Raw genomic sequence first — 7,955 nt, forward strand, 5'->3', positions numbered from 1 at the left:
TGCACACATAGTGCTTAATACTGATTTCGCACACTTAGTGCCATGCGATTTAAGCCCGCACACATAGTGCCATACCCTTCGAGCTCGCACACTTGTGCCATATATTTCCAGCATGCACACTTAGTGCCATATATTTCCAGCACGCACACTTAGTGCCAATCTCGTCACCGTACACACGTATTGCCCGTACACTTAGTGCCGAAAGCAAACTTTCTACACATTTCACTATTTCTTTTACATTCAACAATTGTCATCACTCCATACACATACAATTTCATTTATATATATATAGCATCCCATTAAACACAATTGCATAGATTTTACAATCATTTAAGCAATATCAAACATATGTGCTTATGACTTACCTTGTGTTAGGTAAAATAGTTCCAAGTCGGCTACTCGATGACCTTCGATTTCCCTTGTTAGACGCCTCCTTTAAGATCTTGAGCTAAATCAAACAAATTTACTTCTCAATCGACACAAACACACGGCAACCATATACATTTCAAAGGTCAATTTATTCGTATCATTTGTTCATATATTAGCTTTTAACGCATTTGGTCACTAGGGCGACCATATTTAACTTTCAAGCATTCATTTCTAATTTTAGTTAAACAATGCCGAATGCCATTAGCTACTAACGACACACACACATATAAGCACATTTAGCATTTGATACATTCGCCTTAGCATAATTTCATTAAGAGTCCCCATTAGCCACTTCACTCATCAATTATCACAACTACTTGATAATTCATACTTATCATGTTAGCGAATATTTCTTATTCAAGTTCATCATCTTCATATTCGCACTAACATCACAATCTCATATCATGGCCGAGTGCTCCTCTTAAACTATTGTTCATCTAGATTCAGCATGAAACAACAATCATCACCCTTGTTAGTCACCCTAGCCAAAAACCTCACTTATTCAAAACCAAGATTTCAACATGGGTTACCTAAAGAACTTGATAACTAGTTCAAATCTCATCCATCTAACTTACTAATCAAATGTGTACAACATTTCCACCATCTTCTTTAACATCTACCATGGCCGAACGTTCATATCACCATAATTTTCAAAGATTTCGGCATGGTTAAATAAGGGGCTTAGAATCTAGCTTAAAACCATGCTAAGATTTAAAGAGCTAACTTGAATTCTTACCTTAATTTCCAGCTCAAAGTGGCTAAATTTCTTCCTCTTTTTTCCCTCTTCTACACGGCTAAGAAGAACCAAAGTATGAAGCCTTTTCCTTCTCCCCTTTTTTTTTTTTTTCGGTCATGTATGAGAATGATGGACACATTTTTTTTTCTTTGTTTTCTTCCTTTAATTTTTCATTAGTTTATTTCCCATGCTTCCTTTTTTTTTTTATTCCTCCTTACATAATCCATTAACTAGACATGTTTGAAACATGTTTCCCTTGCCCATAACTTGTCATGGCGGCCACTCTTCCCTTTTTTGGGCAAATTGACATGCAAAACCACTCTTTTGCATGCATGTACTATTAGACCATTGTAAGATTAGCCTATCACCTTTCAACAATGTTTCATACAAGTCCATTTTAATAAATTCACATAGAAATGATCAAATTAATGCATGAAACTTTCACACATGCATTTACTAACATCATAAACATAGAATATAACTTTTAATTACTTATAAGACTCGGTTTAGTGGTCCCAAACCACTTTCCGACTAGGGTCAAATTAGGGATGTCACAACTCTCCCCACTTACGAAATTTTCGTCCCGAAAATCTTACCGGTAAATAGGTTTGGGTATCGCTCTTTCATAGAGTCCTCGAGTTCCCAAGTGGCTTCTTCAATTCGTGTTTATGCCACAACACCTTCACTAATGGGATTTTCTTATTGCGCAACTCTTTTACTTCACGCATCAGAATGCGAACCGGTTCCTCTTCATAGCTCAAATTAGGCTGAATCTCAATCTCAGACGGAGCGATTACGTGCGATGGATCAGACCTATATCGTCAAGCATCGAGACATGGAAAACATTGTGGATCCTTTCAAGCTCGGGGTAAAATTAATCGACGCCATCTTGGTCCAACTCGTTCGGATACTTCATACGGACCGATGAACCTCGGACTCAATTTTCCCTTACGGCCAAATCTAAGCACCTTCTTCCAAGGTGAAACTTTTAGAAAGACCTTGTCTCCAACCTGATATTCAATATCTTTTCTTTTCAAATCCGCATACGACTTTTGGCGATCCGGCGACTTTCAAACTTTCACGAATTACTCGAACTCTTTGCTCGGCATCCTTAACCAAATCAACCTCAAGAATTTACCTTCACTAAGTTCATCCGAATAATGGGTACGACATTTACGATCGTATAAAGCCTCGTAAGGCGCCATCTTAATACTTGATTGAAAGCTATTGTTGTGCGAATTCAATCAAAGGCGATACCGCTTCCCATGAACCACTAAACTCAAGGATACAACATCTCAACATATCCTCGAGTATTTGAATTATCCGTTCGGATTGACCATCGGTTTGGGGGTGAAAGGCGGTGCTGAAATGCAACTTGGTACCCAAAGCTTCTTGCAACTTCTTCCAAAATCGCGAGGTAAATCTCGGATCTCTATCCGACACGATGGAAATAGGCACCCCGTGTAATCTCACAACTGAGAAACGCACAATTCGGCTAGTTTGTCCATTGAAAAATCCGTGCGACGGGATAAAGTGAGCCGACTTAGTCACCTATCGACAACGACCCAAATCGCATCCTTCTTACTCACGACAATGGCGGTCCGGATACAAAGTCCATTGTGACTCGATCCCATTTCCACTCGGGTATCGTGATCGGCTGAAGTAATCCTGAAGGCACTTGATGTTCCGCTTTCACTTGTTGACATATTAAACATCTCGAAACAAAATCAGAGATGTCTCGTTTCATACCATGCCACCAAAACCGACGTTTCAAATCGTTGTACATCTTCGTACTCCCCGGGTGGATTGCCATTCGGCTACAATGGGCTTCGTTCAAAATTATTGGAATAAGTTCAATTCTTTGGAACACACAGACGACTTCGAACCTCAAACAATCGTCATCATCGATTTGAAATTCGAGTCCTTGTTCAAACACACTCATCCCGCTTTGCAACCAACTCATCGTCGACTTTACGAGCTTCACGAATTTGACGTATCAATAATGGTTTGGCTTTCAATTCAGCTACTAACACATTGTCGGGTAGGATAGACAAGTGTACATTCATCGCTTCATAAAGCAAATAGTGATTTCGGCTTAAGGCATCCGCAACCACATTAGCCCTTCCCGGTGATAATCAATGACGAGCTCATAATCTTTTAACAACTCGAGCCATCGCTTTTGTCGCAGATTTAAGTCTCTTTGGGTCATGAAATATTTGAGACTTTTGTGATCCGAATACACATGGCACTTCTCACCAAATAAGTAATGTCGCCATATCTTTAAGGCGAATACGATGGCGACCAATTCGAGATCATGGGTCGGATAATTTTTCTCATGTGGCTTTAATTGCCTCGACGCATAGGCCACAACTCGTCCTTCTTGCATCAATACGCAACCCAACCCAAGTAGGGATGCGTCACTATAAATGACAAACTCTTTGCCCGATTCGGGTTGCACTAGAATTGGGGCTTCATCAAATAAGCTTTCGATTGATCGAAACTTTTCGACATTTCTCCGTCCATTCGAACTTAACATCCTTTTGGAGTAGCCGTCATTGGCGTGGCTATCGTCGAGAAACCTTTACAAATCGTCGGTAATAACCGCAAGCCCCAAAAGCTCCTAACTTCGGTAACATTCCTTGGTGGTTTCCAATCGACTATGGCGAAATTTTGTTCGGTCCACCACGACACCGATCACGGACACCACGTGCCCCAAAAGCTAACCTCTTTCAACCAAAATTCACATTCTTGAACTTTGCGTATAATCGCTTATCTCGTAAGATTTGCAACACTAGCCTCGGTGTTCAAGATGTTCGGTTTCATCTCTCGAATAGACCAAAATGTCATCGATAAATACAACTACGAACCGATCCAAGTATGGCTCGAAAATTCTATTCATTAAATCCATAAACACCACAGGGGCATTAGTGAGCCCAAACGGCATCACCAAGAATTCGTAGTGACCGTACCTCGTTCTAAAAGCGGTTTTGGGTATGTCCGATTCTCGGACCTCAACCGATAGTACCCGACCTCAAATCTATCTTTGAAAACACCGAGGCTCCCTTTAATTGATCAAACAAATCGTCAATTCGTGGCAATGGATATTTATTCTTTATCGTCACTTTATTGAGTTGACGATAGTCGATGCACAACCTCATGGTTCCGTCCTTCTTCTTCACAAACAATACAAAAGCGCCCATGGAGAAAAACTCGGTCGAGCGAAACCTCTATCCGTCAATTCTTGCAATTGAACCTTCAATTCCTTTAATTCCGTTAATGCCATACGATACGGGCTATTGAAATTGGCGTAGTACCGGTACAACTTCGATGCGAATTCCACTTCTCGAACCGGTGGCAATCCGGTAACTCCTCGGGAAAAACATCCGAATACTCACAAATCACTGTATCGATTCGAGTTTCCTTTCCGTCTCTTTACTTCCAAACACATACGCAAGGTATGTTTCACACCCTTTTCACATATCTCCGGCGGTCATAGAAGATATTATCGGGCACTCCTTTTAAATCGAGAGACTCGACTCGGACTACCTCATTATTTGCACTCCTCAAAACAATGGCTTTCCTTTGCAGTCCACCATCGCATCATGTACGGTCACCAATCCATACCAAGAATAACATCGAATTCATCAAATGGTAGAAGCATCGATCGGCCGAAAACAGATTCTCGAATTATTAGGGGCATCTCTTGCACACTTTATCAACGAGTACGTATTGACCCAAAGGGTTTGACACTCGAATTACGAACTCAAGAGACTCAACAGTAGAGTCTTCTTGGATGCTAAAGTTTCACATACATATGAATGAGTAGAGCCGGTCAATCAATGCAATCACACTAGTATCAAAGAGAGTAAAAGTACCAAGATAACGTCGGGGAGGATGCCTCCTCTCGTCTTGCGGATGGCATAGGCTCTAGCAGGAGCTCGGGTCTCGGATCGAACAGCCGTGACGGTGGCTCCCCTCGATTACCACCCCTACCTCCACGAAACCCTCGGGGTCTACCTCTAGTCGTCGCCCCATTAGATCTCGCACCTTGCATCTTATTCTTCTCATCTAGCTCCGTGCAATCCCTAATGAAGTGGTCCTTCAACCACATCCGTAACAGTCAGTTAACAGACTTACCCCAACATTCACCTAGGTGTCGTCTTCCACATTGGGGACATTCAGTCTCTCTTGACGATTATTGCCCACACTAGCTATCGATGGAGCTCGGGAGTCCGTCAATGGTCTGCTCTAATGGAAATTCCCGATCGCCCTCGACTTACTAGTGTCCTCCCCGAACCTCTTTACATCGAGAACGGAGCTTTACTCGTTGATCTTTTACGGTAATCTCTTGCTCCAAGTTCAGCCTTCTTCTTTTCCTTCCCAAGTTCTTCCGCTTGCGTGCTCGTTCGACTAGTATCACGAACTCCTTTATCTCCAAAATTCCCACTAGTAACTTTAACTCCTCATTCAACCCTTCTTCAAATCTTTTGCACATAGCAACCTCATCAGCCACACTCCCGAGCATACCGACTAAGTCTTACGAACTCATGTTCGTATTCGAGATCTGATCATACGGCCTTGCTTGAGTTCCAGAACTCCTTACGCTTCGATCGATGAACCGTTGACTAATATATTTTTCCGAAATTCGTTTGAAAGAAATCCCAAGTAACTTGTTCCTTTGGGACTATGGAAATCAAGGTCCTCCACCAATAGTAGGTGAGTCTCGCAACAAAGATATAGCACACTTAAGACATTCATCGGTGTGCATGATAGTTCATCAAACACTCTAATGGTGTTATCAAGCGAACTCGGCCCTTTCGGCATCGCGGTAACTATGGCCTTAAACTCCTCGGCCCCACGCTTCCTAATCAAGTCCACGGTGGTTTACTCATCCTCACGGGATCGATGAATCGATGGCATCACGGGCTCTTGGGGTGGATTATTTAAATTCGGGAATGGTTGGACACTCGGATTGGTTCGGGCATATTGCGCGACCCACTCATTCATCATGGTGAAGAAGGCTTGTTTCGCCCCTTCATTTTGATTATTCGCGGATGACGAGGCTCAACAGCGGTGTCCCTTGCGCAGAGCAGCCGCTACACTTTCAACGTCATCCGCCAAGGGTCTCTCTATCCCGGGTTCCATCGCTAATCAAAACAAAAATTTCAACCGTCAGAAGTCATCACATTATTAAGCACTAACAATTTGGCATGTATAGCTAGACTCACACGCTCTATGGTAGTCCTAGAACCGACTAAACCATAGCTCTGATACCAATAAAATTGTAACACCCCAAACCCGAGACCATCGCCGTGTCGGACACGAGGGTTAACGAGACAAATCCTCTTAAAGTACCGACCAATTTGGCATTTCTGGACAGGCTGGAAAACTGCGTCACCGTCGCCTTAAAATCATATCTCGAGTTTCAAAACTCGGAAACTGGTTTCGTAAATTTTCCTGAATTTAGACTCATATACCCATCCATGGATTTATTTTTAGAATTTTGGTTGGGCCAATTGGTACAGTTTATTAGTTAAAGTCACCCATGTTACAGGGATCGACTGCTCTGAACTTCGCACGTTACAACTTGAATATCTCTCTGTACAGGGCTTTAATACTGGTGCCGTTTGTTTCTAATGAAACTAGACTCAAAATGGAATCTGTACATATAAGGCATGACTCCTAATTCTTTCTGGATAATTTATGGTAAATTTTCAAAGTCGCGACAGGGGACCCAGAAACCGTTCTGGCCCTGTCTCACGAGAACTTTAATATTTCTCAGTATACTGCTCATATGGTCGTTTCGTTTCGTCCATATAAAAATAGATTCATCAAGGTTCAGTTCCATAATTTACTCACTATTTAGTTCTACTTCTAATATTTTTAGTGATTTTTCAATCTCATCCCACTGCTGCTATCCGCAACAGTTACTGCAGTAGACTATGCCAATATCATGAAGTTTTCCTTGGCCTTAATCATCCATCATACATGACACAAATTATGGCCACCTTATCAAAATTTGAGTTTCTAAGACTCGTGGCTATAGGTTCTAGCATCCCACTCGACGACCACATAGGCCATTTTCACATGGCTTAAAGTTTACAACCCACAATTCGACAAAATATAATAGCCTATACATGCCAAATGTTCTTCAACAACAAAACAATACCACAAGATTTCAGCCGGTGTGATGACTTCAACGACGGTTCCGAGCACGCAACAATACGAGTCCAAGAGACCTAAAATGGGTGACAAGAAAACACCGAGTGAGTTTACAACTCAGTAAGTCATAAGCATTCCACAACCATCCATTAACAAAATTATTACAACATGAAATAATGAACGAGGCTAAGTACTCCATCCATATCGAACTATATCATAGTTCCTTGGACCTTCGGTTCAATCTCATACCAAGTCATACATCCACATTTCATATTCTATACAATAAGATATTTGAGGCATTTTACACACCAACTCATTTTCACCACAATCATACAATTGCAATCATCACATAGATTTAAAGCTTACCAAGCTCAACCCGAGCATGAACATATTACCTAGTCGTCATGAGCTCAAGGTACTTACCCGATCCGCTGTCCATACTCAACTCGGTGGAGACACACCCTCCATATAATTGTTCGATCGGAGATATTTATATATATATATATAGAGTGCGCACACATAGTGCTTAATACTCGATTTCGCACACTTAGTGCCATGCGATTTAAGCCCGCACACATAGTGCCATACCCTTCGAGCTCGCACACTTAGTGCCATATATTTCCAGCAT

Source organism: Gossypium arboreum, chromosome 6, assembly GCF_025698485.1.
Source record: "Gossypium arboreum isolate Shixiya-1 chromosome 6, ASM2569848v2, whole genome shotgun sequence".
Lineage (NCBI taxonomy): Eukaryota > Viridiplantae > Streptophyta > Magnoliopsida > Malvales > Malvaceae > Gossypium > Gossypium arboreum.